Source organism: Bolinopsis microptera, chromosome 7 (assembly GCF_026151205.1).
Source record: "Bolinopsis microptera isolate Bmic1 chromosome 7, MBARI_Bmic_1.0, whole genome shotgun sequence".
Classification (NCBI taxonomy): domain Eukaryota; kingdom Metazoa; phylum Ctenophora; class Tentaculata; order Lobata; family Bolinopsidae; genus Bolinopsis; species Bolinopsis microptera.
In genome coordinates, this window is record NC_087078.1 from 5,070,754 (window position 1) to 5,084,263 (window position 13,510).

Consider the following 13,510-nt stretch of genomic DNA (forward strand, 5'->3'; position numbering starts at 1 on the left):
TATCATTCTCAGAAAATGCTCCTTCGAAGATGTCTCCGAACTGTGAATAGTACTAGATTTTCACTCAACCGGCTCTTATCAGCTGACAATTCAGATGGCTCCACACCATTCTCACCAGACAATGAGAGTGTAACGCCTCATAACCAGGGTGTTACACTAGATAACCAGGGTGTTACACTAGATAACCAGGGCGTGACACTAGATAACCAGGGCGTGACACTTGACAACCATGATGTTTCAATAGAAAATCAGGGTATTTCTCCGGAAGAGGAGAACAAAGTGATCAAGAAAATGCATTTTGTCACAGTAGAAAGCCAGGGAATTACGATTGATAACCAAGACGGCACTCCCAAGGAGGAACTCAAAGAAATAAATTTTGTTAAAGTTTCTGATAATCTTGAGTCTGACAACGAAGCAGATGGAATCCTAATACAGGTTTTGATTTATGACGTTTGAGTTTAATGATTGCGCTCAGTTGTAATGTTGTGTTGCAATGGTCGTCTACTGTTTAGTCTGTCATGTTATTGTAACCTATTGATCTAAGCTAATGTTTTAGACAGTGCAAACTGCATATTGCTCGTCATCTCAATTAATCATATTTTAAAACAATATTTTACACTCCCCAGAAACAGTTAGAGCAAGATAAATCTCGCCAGGAAATGCTGAACAATCTAGACTCTCTACATGAACTAGTACAAAAGCACCACAGTGCTCTGAAACAGTATTCTCTCAAAGAGCGCCCTATTGCGAGAGAGAACTTTTTCAACGTCAAATCTTTATTCACACTACGAGATCTGTTTGATAATCGTGTTCATCTTGGCCACCATATCGGTGAGTTTTTAACCAAACAAACTGGGATTTATCTTAATATGGCTCGTGGTAAAATCATCCGGGCTAGGAGGATGGGACTGACGGTGGATACTGAGGAGCGATGACTGAGTAGGATGACTGAGAGGGAGAGGCGGATCAGGAAGACCCAGGAGGAGGTGGGGAGGAGGACCAGAAGGGGACCTAGGCAGGAGGAGGAGGAAGGACTGAGCGAGGAGAAGGACGGACCCAGGGAGGAGGAGGACCCAGGAGGTGGACCCAGGAAAGGGCACCCAGGCGGGAGGAGGAGGAGGACTGGGGAGGAGGTGAACAGTTGAGGACTGATGAGGAGGACTGAGGACGAGGAGGGAAGAGTAGGAGAAGGACTGAAGGGGAGGAGGGAAGAGACTGGGAGGATCAGGAAGACACCAGAGGACCCAGGAGGCGGAGGAGGAGGAGTGATATCTGAGCGGTAGGAGGAGGAACTGAGAGGAGGACTGAAGCATGACTGAGAAGGAGGAGGACTGAGGAGTACTGAGAGGATGGCTGAGGGTGATGGCTGGGGGAGGATGGATGAGGGGATGACGAGGAGGAATGACTGAGAGGGAGGAGGAAGGAGGATCAGGAGGGGACCAGAAGGAAGAGGAGGAGGACTCAGGAGGAAGACCTCAGGAGGAGGACTTAGGAGAAATGAGAAGGAGGACTGAGGTGAATGAGGAGGAGGAGGAAGGAGGATGAATAGGAGGAGGAGAAGGAGGGGGGACTGGGAGACGACTGGGGAGGAGCGAGGACTGATGAGAAGGATGAGGAGGAGGACCCGGAGGGGAGGACTGAGGGAGGAGGACTGAGGAGGACTGAGAGATGACTGAGGAGGATGACTGAGAGGGAGCAGGAGGAGGAGGAGGACAGGAGGAGGGACTGAGGAGGACTGAGAGGAGGAGGGGAGGCAGGAGGACTGAATAGGAGGACGGTGGGGAAATGGGCGGAGGACTGATGAGGAGGATGGAGGACTGAGGTGATGGATGAGGAGGAGGCTGAGGAGGACTGAGGAGAAGAGTTAGGAAGGGGGGGGGGGGGGGAGGGGTGGGGGGATGAAAGAGGAGAAGGGGACCCAGAGGAGGACCAAGGAGGAGGACTCAGGAGAGGGGAGGACTAGGGAGGAGGAGGACTGTTGAGGGACTGTGAGGAGGAATGAGGACGAGGAGGAGGAAGTAGGAAGAGGAAAGAGGAGGGAGAGGACGGAAGAGGACTGCTGAGGAAGATCAGGAAGACCAGGGGCGCGAGGAGAAGGAGTAGGAGGAGGTCAGCATCTAAATGTTATTTCCATTTTTGTCCGTTTTTGTCCGCTCAATTTTTTGTCCGTTTGAAAATATAAGCGTACCCAAACAGGACAAAACAACATGATTCCCCCTATAACAGCAATATTGAAACAATTTTATTTAGCAATTTAGGTGTCCATTAATGTCCGCCTATGTCGCCTATGTCCGACTATGTCCGCCCTACTGTCCGCCTATGTCCGGCCTATGTCCGCCTATGTCCGCCTATGTCCGCCTATGTCCTGTCCCTTTTTTGGATTCTATGAGACAGGGCGGACATAGAAGGACGTGACACCCCCCCCTCTTGTACTAAACACAACTCTATCATTATTACATACTTAAAGAACACTAAACATATCTGTGTCCTAACACAAAAATAAACGATCAGCCAGACAACAATGATTAACTAACCATATACCTGGGGTGGGCGCATTGACCCCCCGACAATTGACCCCCGGAAATATATTGAAATACATTGACCCACCCCAACCCCAAACCACACCCCACACCCCAAACCGACCCGAACCCGAACACGAACCCTAACCCAACCAACCCCAACCCAACCCCAACCCCAACCCCAACCCCAACCCAACCCAACCCCAACCCAACCCCAACCCCATCCCCAAAACCCAACCCAAACCCCAACCCCAACCCCAACCCCAACCCAACCCCAACCCCAACCCGATTTAATTTACCCCAGTTTAATTAATTACATTGTCGGCGGGGTCAATTGTCGGGGGGTCAATTGCGTACTAAACCCTAGATTTCGCGACAATTGTCCCAGGTGTGCTAATCTACAAAGGGGGTCAATTGTCGGGGGGTCAATTGTCGGGGGGTAAATTGTGGGGGCGGGGGTCAATTGTCGGGGGGCTCAATTGTCTGTACCAAATACAGTATTATTAGCATAATATATAATGTATTTAATTAGCTAATATTAATATGTATTATTAGCATAATTTAATATATCATTATTAGCATAAATATTGTATTATTAGCATACTATATAAGTTAATACTAGAATAATAATAAATACATGTTATTATTATCCAACATTGTATTATCCTCATAACACGAACCTTGTTAAACGCTGAGTTGTTCACCATACGCTCTGTAATCAACAAGTGAGTAGTAAACAGAAAGCAGTGTTTAGGTCCCAGTTTCACGTTCATTCTCACAGTATTTCGAACTGCTCAAGCAAGCTAGTCTCAAAATGCCCTGACGGACGCGAAAAGTGTTGGGGTATCAACACAGCACGTGACACCCCCCGCTTATCATCTTCTCTATTGACAGGGTCTTGTACTTGCTCTCACTGTCGCTTGTCTGCTCGTTAGATTACTGGGGTGCCCAGTGTGAGGTTTAACTTGCTTAACTGGTTGTAACGAGTCTGAATCACATATTTTAACACATTTAAACACATTTTAATATCGTTTTAATTTGTTTTAAAATCTATTTTGAATAGTATGTTGAAAGTCATTTTCCAATGGGTCAGGGCGGGTTTTACTTTGGTTTTATTTCACCAGGAGCAGTCTATTTTAGCTCATAACAGGAAACAATAAATAATCTATTATATAATAATGGTTCGGTTGAATTTGTCGAGGCACTTGGCAAGTTTATGTAGAGTACGTCTTGAAGTTGGGTACAATTAGATCAAAGCAGACTACAGTTGTAAACGTGACACCCAGACTACCAGTTGTACACGTGACATTAAGGAACAATGACAGCCACACTTAGAGGACAGAAACTTTTAAATTATCCCGAGATTCTTGAGCAATCTCACGAAAACTCATCTAGTTTGGTGTAACGGGATTCTTATTGAATCAAATGAAATCTATTAATTATTTATCATTAAAAATAATTGATCGGTTTTGTCTTGACTGTCAAAATGGGTAAGTTATAATCACAGGACTCTTGACCAATTTTGGCCAAGTGTTTCAATGAGCGATTCCATTACTGCTAATATTGATGCTTGAATGAAGCAGGAGCCTTGTGAATAATAGTCCAATTAACACAATGATTTATTAAAATACCAACAATTAATTAATTAAATACTAATGATTAAATTAATAAATAATAGATACAGAGGACAGAATAACGCCCTGTGACATTTAAGGGAGAGTAGTGTTTACACGAGGTAAGATTTAAGATCTGGGCCTCTTTGCTGTCTTTGGCTGTGACCCCCTAAAATGTATCCACTTGCAAAAACCCTTTTATCTAGGTAATCTAGACAGTTTCAATGACTTAATTTGATAATTTAATTTTATTATTTCACTTGTTATTTATAGTTAGCTTAAATTCAGAAGAGTGCATGAACCAGCATCATAGTACAATTATCAAATTAATTAATAACTGCTTCATTCAGCTCTGCACAAATAACTACACTAAAAAGTCGGCAACATTGCCTTGACAATAATTCGGAAAACGAGATGACTGCCAGATTACCATCCTCGAGTTTCTCTCTGTAATCTTCTTTTGTCAATCACGAACATCTTCTCTTTTTACAGTTGAATTATTGCAGCCAAAAAAACTTTCATTTTCGTTTCATTTTACGTTTTATTCTACGTTGGCAGAGATTACGATTCTTTGATCCCTGTAGTAGTAGTAGTAGTGATACTGATTATGCTCATTGAATATAAATCACCCAGCTGACCAATTGCCTCATATTATATTAGTTACGTCCTGGATTCAACAAAGGCCTTAACGTCACCAATATTATATGCTATTATGTTGTATGAACTACAATGTGTATAAATAAGTACGTACCACATAATTAATTTAAATTGATAAACAGTACTGTATACAGTAACCACATCCTTCACAGTCACTTAATTTTATAGCTCTCTACGCTTATTTATATTTATATTCGTTATATCTATGATAATCATGCATAATCTTTAATCTATATTTACATCGGTATACCAGTCGGGTCGAGATGGTCATCTGTACACTGTCAATGGCTCCATTGCCACTACCTCAGGGGAGTTACACAATGTCACGTACGTAACACTACTACAACCTTTAGGTTGTACTGTTTGTATTTTGTGGGACTAAAATAAAGCAGTATTCGTATATTAGTATTAGTATCTTAGGATTTACCAAAACCCATAATCATGGGTAGAGTGGAGCGATGCAGTGTTCTCTTTCCCCATACAAAAGGCAATGATATCAATTGAATGACCGTTATCAAATGCAAAATCATACGAGAATGAAATCGGTCGCTCGCTTTTCCCACTCATTCATGGCTTACGATTGTAATAAGTTCGATTTTTACAATGTAATCTATTTCAATTGTAAATGAAATGGGAAAAGCGAGCGACCGATTCTTTCTCGGTATCATTTTGCATTTGATAAAAACGTCAGTTCAAATTGATTCATTGCTTTTGTTTGTGGAAAGAGAGACACTGGCAAGTCGCTCCACTCTACCATGGAATATGGTTATTGCGTAAAGATCATCTCTTTTTTTATTATATTTTCAGGGTACTTTACCAAAGCCGAAATGTAAACTCATAACTTTCATTATTATTAATAAGGGAGTTTATTTCTAACGATTTCGGAAAAATTTTTTCCTTGAAACATTTCCTTTGTGTTTAGGTAAGCATATCGGTCGATCACTGACTGAATATCCACTTTATACTCATTGAAGTTGCATTAATTCATATATAATGGAATTGAACTGTCGTGGCCAAGCAGAATTGTTCAACATCACGAATGAGCAAAAAGTTTTTAACCGTTCGCACGTGCAAACCTTGAGCGAAGTTGCGTGCGCACTCCATATTGAATCACCGTAAATTTTTGCATGATGGTGTTTTATATATAGTTTGATAAGCATGCAAAGTTTCAAAGTATTTTAGAAGAACTGTTAATCACAACGGTACTCCAATAGTTGACGGAAATTGGTTGAATGATGAAAAAACATGCAATTTTCAGTGATGTTAGCAATTTTCTATCAATTTGGGCGTGTACCCACGTGTGCAACTTTTCGAATTTTCAACTTTAAAACTAGCCTATGACACAATTTAGAGCTTTAGGAAGCAAAATTGAGCTCTTACACCCAAGGGATGCTTGCCAACACCAGGAATACTAGAACGTAAAATTAGCTCGTTTTTATAAAATTATTCTTTAAAAAGACACTAACTTCAATAGCGAATATCTTTATGAAGGGAGCAAGCTAGAAAAAAACTTTCCGGTTGAATTTCAGAATGCTTAAACAATATCTAACTTCAATATGCCCTCAATTTTGAATAAAAATTACTCCTTAATGGCGTAAAATCGATTTGAAAAATGATATTTACTTGTGAAAAATCAAGTTTTAAAATGGTTAACTTGATGGAGTCATCAAATGGTGATGATGACGTTGATGAATTACCTTTTTAAATATGTTAAATAAAGTCTAAACAATTATTCTTCAAGACTGTGGTCCGAAATGGCTGTATCTTTTATACTTTAGAATCTCGGACACTTAAATACAGGGCTTAATTCACTGGCAAAAGCGTCTACCCTGGAATATATATACAACATATGTATATACGTATAGTCTATATGTATGTCATATATCACGACAATCTGTCGGAAAACAGGGGTTCTAGAAAACCAATTTACCGATGCTCTGAAACTTGAAACTTTTTTTACAGTCGTTTCAGAGTCAACGTCTAGACGCCCTGCAAATTTTCAGATATCTAACTCAATTTTAAACTGGTTTTTAGGCACTGAATATGGCGATTCGGCGTTTTTTTACCGAATTCGTATAACAGTGCTGGTCGGGTATTTTATGCAAATTTTTTTAAAAATCTCAACATAACTAATTTCTTATTTCTGACATATTTGACATTCAAATTAGAATATTTTTGAACTAAAAAAATAATCTGCTGAACGACCTTCCGATGAGTCATAATGCCTGAAAAAACTCCTGCCGGAGGCGTCGGCCTTCGGCCGCCGCCTCGGCGGGAGTGCACGCTTCGCCTGCACGATAAGAGGCTTCCGACGTGTACCAAAGGGCTGGTGTAAAGGGGGTATAATGTAAAGGGGATAGAATAGTAAAGGGGGGTACATAGTTACCCCCATTAAATGACACCGACGTGCTTGCCAGCACGTGATATTATCAACTATTATTCGTAGTGTTTATCGTGGGAACTGTGGAGTAGTGTTTGGTACTTTTAAAATTTCTAGTAATCACAGTTTACGGGAACCTTACCTATAAGGAGGAAGAAATTTGATATTTGCCTTGACATAGGGTAGGTGATGTGAGTGGAGGATATTTACTATTAAGGCTATACGTTACATATTTTGGCGCTTGTAGTTATGATGAGTGTGGTTTTATGCGTTTCTACCTGTTTGTTTTGATACTTGGTTCTCGTTTCTTTATACAAGACTCATGCGTTCCGCATAGTAAGTTGTAAATTACAAATCCGTTACAATTATCTTCAATACTCGCGAGACAACTGTGCCTATTTTGGTTAATTTACTCTAATTTGTATTATATACAGTTAATATCAGAAAGGTCTTAAATTTCTTATTAAGATTTCGAAGAGATGATGGATCTAATAAACACTACAGCTTTATGTTGTTCTTTATAATGCGCATGATGTTAAAGCTACATACTCTAATACGTGAACGATATGTAGGCCTGCGAGTAGAACTAGCACTGTTACTACCATTTCTTCGCCTGTAATAATTGGCAAACTGTCACTTTATTCACCTTTGACTGTGGAAAGCCCCCCTTCCTTCTTCCCGGGAGAATTTAATTATTTCTACCTTCCTTTCTGTTGTAGTGAGTAGTAGCTGTAGTGTGGCTGATACGCGTGCACTCACTGACTTGTCAGTAATGGTATTGTATTGAAAATAAAAAAAAACACAAAGGTTATGTAAACTCACTACTTTCATAACACTACGACTCATAGTATTGAGTAGTGGGCGAGAACGTGACTCAGAGAAACTTGTTTATGTCTGGCCGTGAAGGGAATAGAGGTGGCAACAGCTAGACGGTATTAGAGGTATACTGACCGTTCACTCCTAATAAACTTAATAAGTGTATAACCGTTCTCCTTTCTGGCTGGACAATCGACTCATATACTTCCTGAATTTTTGGACAGACGAAGACCGACACGACCGACAGACCGAAGACCCGACAGACCGACCGACCGACGAGACCGACCGACCCGACCGACAGACCCGACGACGACCGGACCCGACCACCGGCCTGACCGACGACCGACCGACCGACGACCGCGACAGGACCGACGACCGACCGACCGACGACCCGACTTCAGTAGTACTCAAGTAGTGCGACTTGTTACATTTCACTTTCACAGCTATTTATTATTATTAGATAATATATTTTACTTCACTTTACGGTGTGAATGAAAAACACAACCGTAAACCGTGACATTTGATACAGGTTTAAGAGTTTTTCTAAAGTTCACCTCAAAGCGTTAATTTACACTGCACACATAATGAATTAGATCTCTACAGAGAGAGAAAGAGAGGGCGAAGAGAGAGCGAGGCGAGAGAGAGCGAGAGAGAGAGAGGGGGAGGAGAGAGAGAGAGAGAGAGACGGTGAGAGACGAGCGAGAGAGAGATGAGAGCAGAGGAGAGAAGAGGGAGACAGATAGAGAGAGAGGGGCAGGTTATTATAATACCAAGGGTGTGTTGTGCTAGCGTTATACGTATACAAAAATGTAGTGTTGTGTTGTCACAGTACAGGCTTACAGCTCTCCAGCTGCTGTCTTCATTACTTATATAATATATCCATTTATCTACTAGCGACATTTGGTGACTTAGTTCTTTATTGTGCTGTTCTAATAAATTAACTACTTTAATTTTATTCGTATGTATTTAAATTTTCAGAGAGTAAATTCATTTAATAACTGAACCGGAATTTAATTTCTCGCTCGATTAATTTCAGCAAGGAGGCTCTTATTCTACTTATATTAAAAGTTAGTATATTCCAATCGTAGTTTGAGCAGTATAAACTGCCATAGTGCGCTGTCAATGGAATTGTACCAGAGAATTCCGGATTATCGATCCAATTTCCTTTTCAAATTAGTCATGCAACTGATATGATAACACGGATAATTATAGCACATAACCTACTTACACAGCTAACTCCAATTTCCGGCCAAAACAACAACCCGAAAAACCGTGGACTCTTTGATAACAGGTTTACGTGTTTGATCTTAGGGGGAACACCAAACTGTCCAAAACTGTCCAAACCCAAAATGACCTCATACAAAGTGTCTAGGAAAGTTCAGTAACCATCTAGCGCACCGTTTTCACATTTAAAAAAAAATTCCTTTTGAGTATTCCCATGTTTGTAATCGTGATTCGAGCATTTCAGTCACATTTTCTACCCAACTTTAAAAGGAAAGCATTTTTTAGGGTGTTTTGTATTCATTACTCATAATCTAATATAATATGCATAAATTTGTTGTTTGACTTTGACGGTGAAAAGATCAACTTTTCAGTTGAATTAACCACTTTTTTAGGGACTTTGGTCAAAAACAATCGATATTCCTTGACGGACCGTTTTGGTCAAAACAAGCTGTGATGTTCCTTGACAGGACTTTTGGTCAAACAAGCCTAAAAAGAATTAATACCACTTTTTGACTTTAAAAATTTATAAATGCACAGTCCTTTTCAGATACGATATTCAGTTTTACACACATCTTGAAAAAAGCTATGAATAAACTTCGTGCAACATTTCAGCTTCGATATCACAAGAAAATGATATTGACTTACAATTTTATAGCATCCAACAAAAAAAATTGTGCTTTTCGAAAAATTGCATTTTTAAACAGGAAATGCTCGATTACAACAAAATGGGAATCCTCAGAGGGCGAGAGAGAGCGCAGAGAGAGAGAAAGAGAGAGAGAAGATGAGAGAGAAACAGACGGCGATGAGCGAGAGGAGAGAGAGAGGGGAGAGAGAGGACGGAGAGAGGAGAGAGAGAGAGAGACGAAAGAGGCGAGAGAGATGAGGAGAGAAAGAGAGAGAGCGAGGATGGAGAGAGCGAGACGGAGATGACGAGAGAGAGCAGAGAGGAGAGAGAGAGAGAGAGAGAGAGGGAGTGAGAGGGAGAGAGAGGAGAGAGAGAGAGAGAGAGGAGAGGAGAGAGAGAGAGAGAGATAGCGAGAGAGAGAGAGAGAGCGGAGAGAGAGAGAGAGAGAGAAAAGTAGCTAGCAGCACGTAGCCCTCACGTACTGTACACTGTCGTTGTATTGTGCGTTAAATGTTGTACAGCAGCACTAATGCACAATACTTACTCTACTGCTACCGCCGCTACTAGCTTTGTCGTTATTTGACTGACTCTAGGCTAGCGCTGTGTATGCTGGTATGTACGACTTGTAGTAGACATGGTATTCTTTCTGTTAGCTCACTTATTTCTTCTATTATCGTGCTGTTAGTTGTATTGTATTGTTCGATAACAATGCCTGATTTGTAGTTTGAATTTTTACTCCTAAATTGATTCGAACATTATCTATTATAATGTATTATTCGATAATCTTGTTATTGCAACCATGGTAACCATGATTTAACGTAGGGAAATGGGACTATGAGATGGGTACATGACAAGACGCAGCAGTTTCGCGTATTAGTGTGTCGCTGCCCACTGTGAGCAGGAACACCACTGTGCAATTTTAAAGGAGTGTTATTCAAACTGGCACGTGCAAGCTGAGTTTCATTTTTAAACACGTGCAAAGTGTCAGAAATTCTGCAAACACGTGCACCAGTTCTACGGCGCAGGTAAACACGGGGCACCCTGCGCACAACGAATGGGCAAGCGATTCCTGGAGAGCACCCGGGAGGCGGCGACTGTACGCGTGCGCAAGCTGCGCAACTTGTCCTGGACAAACAAACGGAGGGCCTGGTTATCCACATCCTTTTCACGGCATGTCTGGAGCGCGTACCTGTCAACAATGTGGCTAAACGTGCTGCGCGGCGAGACAGCAGGGACTACCGACATGACGAACTGGGAGGGAACATTGTCGGAACGTGTACTGCCAGCGTGCCACCCCCCTTAGGGGGGGGGGGGGGGGGGGGTGGCTGCTGATAGTATGAACCCATACTTGTAGTATAATATACATTCATAGTACAACAGGTAGAAAATGAATCTATACGCACTGGAGATAATTGAACAGGTCGCATTCTTTGTTATGGTGCTTTGATGAAACGTACATATTGGTTATTGGTCGTATAAATTACCTGCCATATCACCAAATATTAGACCCCTATAAAAGTTACATAGTTATAGTTAGTCTACAGGGTGCATACGTTTAATACTGATCTCGACCTTAAATAAAAACCCTTTTGAAACAACTTTCCGTCTAGACTCGATATTGTGAATGAAATACATCCAGCACGCGTTATATAAATATTCTACAACTTTTAAATGGTTCATGATGATCTAATGCCATCATATTCAGAGTGCTACTTTAGTTCATATATTTCTGCAGTCCAAGTTTATCTGGTGAGCTAAGAAAGTTACCTTATTTTGAACCTCTGAAGTCTGATAAGATTTCATGAAGTCTAAGAGATTTCTAATTTCAGAAAGTACGTGGCGGTGGAATACGAGTTACGCCATGTCGGCAGACAGCATATAAGAAGGGATGATGTACGTTCTGGAGTGTTTCTACAAAGGACAGCTTCAGCAGCAAGGTCAAGGACTAGCTGGGATACTTGAACGTAACCCTACCAAAATTGGAAGAGGTTCCTGAATTTTATATAAAGAGTTACAGCTCCAGATGTTTGGATAAACCTCATTGAAAACCATCAGGCGTTATGATGTTTGGATATGTCTCTTAAAACTACAGCGAAGGTTCCTGACTTGAGCTTAGGTTAATCCAACTTAAACATCCACTCAAAACTTATCGCAGGAAAGTTCCGAAGTGTGCACTTGCCAAAACTAAAACTTACCACAGATAGCTCCTAAAGTTTAGATCTTGCTTCCTAAATTCCACAAATAGCACCTGAAGTTTAGATCTTGCTTAACTAAAACTTACAAGATAAGCTCCTGAAGCCTTAGATCTTGCTTCAACTAAAATTACCACTGATAGCTCCTGATGTTGAGATCCTGCTTACTCAAACTTACCAAGTTAGCTCCGAAATTTGTATCTTGCCAACTAAATCTTACCAAAGATAGCTCCTGAAGTTTGATCTTGCTCCTAAAACTTACCAAAGATAGATCCTGAAGTTTTAGATTTGCTTCCTAAAACTTACCCACAGATAGCTCCTGAAGTTTAGTCTTGCTACCTAAAACTTACCACAGGGACAGCCTGAAGTTTAGATCTTGCTTCCTAAAACCTACCCAGTAGCTCCTGAAGTTTAGATTTTGCTTCCTCGAACTTTTTATCTATCCACATGGTCAGGTGGGGTGTGAATGCAGCAAATGGTCAGCAGAGTCAGGAGTAACATTGCCTGGTATCTGAAAATTGAAATTCTAAAGCTACTGGTGAAGTGTAAAAAAAATTGGGGGGGGAAAATGATATTATCACTCAGAATACTCAGGTTCAACAAGACATTAATTTAAGGGGATGTTAGGTATTTAATAAGCTTGCTCAAGAAATTCCAGTGCTCAGGGATTCAACAATCAACATCTTGAATACTAATAATCTCAGCAGTATGGCTGCCAGTGCACAAACATTTCTCCTGGGACTGATAGTTTTGACAGTGCTATGAAACATTTTGATAACAGGTGAAGCTAAGATGAGATAACGAAACATCCCAAATGCATTATTAAAACATGCGTACCTAAGATTTCTTTAATTTTTAATAGACTGTACACACGGGAAATACATGTAGCGAATATTTAAATATCAAAATATCAATTCATTTGATATGTGGAAAACTTATCCTGCTTGATCGGCCCTTTTCACTAATGAGAATGGAGTGATTTTCTTGATATTAACTTGATCAAAAAGGCACTGCATTAGCGTACTTAAAACGTTCTATATTTTTATTGCTATTTTATGTCAACGAAGTAATAATCGAAGCGGTTTCACTGCTCTTCTAAAATTTATCTCTCTCTTTTTTATCACAGATGTGATAAAAAATTCATTATTAAGTATCACGACATAGGACTTACAGAATATGATCTATGTATATTATTATTATGATAAAATTGAGACTTCCAAATCTAGAGGCATAGTCCAAAAATTTATTTATTCGGGCTGTACTGTTTACCCCCCCCCAACGCCCGGCCCCCGCACCGGCCACTACAAGCTACAGGTGAGATCTTTTCACATATTATACAGTAACACCCCGATTTACACGCATGATTTACTGCAACCCGATTTTACACGCCCCGTTAACTGCGAACCACCGTTTTACCGCCGCATTCTTCCCCCAAACATCTATATGTGACAATCAAAGGCCCGATTTACATAACCCCTAATTAC

The 13,510-nt window shown here is 40.8% G+C and overlaps 1 protein-coding gene across 1 annotated transcript in view; it reads left to right on the plus strand.

Moving 5' to 3' along the window:
- Positions 1-10: 10 nt before the first annotated feature.
- Positions 11-13,510, plus strand: part of LOC134818949 (uncharacterized) — a 51,791-nt gene continuing 38,291 nt past the window's right edge. The window contains exons 1-2 of the mRNA XM_063828683.1: positions 11-435; positions 627-831. The gene's annotated coding sequence lies outside the window, so the exon portion shown is untranslated. The remainder of the gene's footprint in view (positions 436-626; positions 832-13,510) is intronic.